At 41.0% G+C, this 1,734-nt stretch overlaps 1 pseudogene; it reads right to left on the reverse strand.

Annotated features, from left to right (window-relative positions):
• Window positions 1-238: 238 nt before the first annotated feature.
• Window positions 239-355, reverse strand: LOC126337453 (5S ribosomal RNA; annotated as a pseudogene).
• Window positions 356-1,734: the final 1,379 nt, after the last annotated feature.

Consider the following 1,734-nt stretch of genomic DNA (forward strand, 5'->3'; position numbering starts at 1 on the left):
ACTATCTGCAAAACCAAATTGCAATTCCATGTAAAAGCACTCCGTCTTCAGCCCACAAGTGGCCCATTGGGACCATCCAACCGCCATGTCATCCTCAGTTGAGGATGTGGATAGGAGGGGCGTGTGGTCAGCATACCGCTCTCCCGGTCGTTATAATGGTTTTCTTTTACTGGAGCCACTACTATTTGGTCGAGTAGCTCCTCAATTGGCATCACGAGGCTGAGTGCACCCCGAAAAATGGCAACAGCGCATGGAGGCTGGATGGTCACCCATCCAAGTGCCGGCCACGCCCGACAGTGCTTAACTTCGGTGATCTCATGGGAACCGGTGTATCCTCTGTGGCAAGGCCATTGCCTGAAATTCCATGTGGACATAGTGATTTATTTGTTTCCAACTCTTTCAGTTGCTTTCAATGCTAGGAATCATGATTTCTGTGTGGTACAAGTGGGAGTATGTGTGACAGTCAACTGATGATGTATCCATACGATTGTTGTGTTTGTCAATATTTGCTTGTAACTTCCATTGTCTTCTCTGTCAGCACTATCATACCTTTATTTGGTTATCAAAACATCCATAACTGAGGAACATGTTGATGAATATTGATAGAGAAAGCAGATTTTTATTCTATCAATATCATATCTTTATTATTTCAGTTGTCAGTAAAATTAATGACATTAACAGCAAGTTGTCATGGATTCCTACAAAGGTATTTTCTGTTATCATTTTTTGTGCTCATACTTCAAGCTGACAATGCATGCTGCTCTGAATTAAAACATAACTGTATCAAGTCACATGATCTAGTTACTTCCGATTATGGTCATGTACATGGTTCACCTTGCTGTTTTATAGATAGGAGTGGCACCACTTACATTCTGTGTACAAGGAATGAATGTATAGTGGCTTTTTCAATCAGATGATTTACTTTCTGTAAGAAGGAGAAATGTCTACAAATACATATCAAATTCAACAAAAGTAGAGTTGTGGTCTGTTGAGACAATGGTTTATTGTTCTGGAACCTTACTGCACACTGTGAGTATGGAATCAATGGATTCAGGAAGACCATACCAATGCCTCAATTTGACTAGCACCCACAAGGTCAGACATACACTGACATGACAAAAGTCATGGGATAATAATATGCATGTATACATATGGCAGCAGTATCACATACACAAGTTATAAAAGGGCAGTGCACTGGCAGAGCTATCACTTGTACTCAGATGTTTCGTGTGAAAAGGTGTCTGACATGATTATTGATGCACAGTGGGAATTAACAAACTCTGAACATGGAATGGTACAATGGTAATTAACAGACCCTGAACATGGAGTGTTAGTTGGAGCTAGACACATGGGACATTCCGTTTCGAACATCATTAGGGAACTCAAAATTCTAAGATCCACTGTGTCAAGAGTAGGCTGAAAATACCATTTTTCAGGCATTACCTCTCGCCATGGACAACACGGTGGCTGACGACCTTTAATTAATGACCGAGAGTAACACATTTGTATAAAGTTGTCAGTGCTAACAGAAAAGCAACACAACGTAAAATAACCACAAAAATAAATGTAGGATGTATGACGAACATACCCATCAGGGTAGTTGGGTGAAATTTGGCATTCTTGGGCTATGGCAGCAGACAGCTGACGTGAATGCCTTTACTAACAGCACCACATTGCTGCAGTGCCTCTCCTGGACTCGTGACCATATCAGTTTGATCCTATATGACTCATAAA

This window comes from Schistocerca gregaria, chromosome 2 (genome assembly GCF_023897955.1).
Source record: "Schistocerca gregaria isolate iqSchGreg1 chromosome 2, iqSchGreg1.2, whole genome shotgun sequence".
Classification (NCBI taxonomy): Eukaryota; Metazoa; Arthropoda; class Insecta; order Orthoptera; family Acrididae; genus Schistocerca; species Schistocerca gregaria.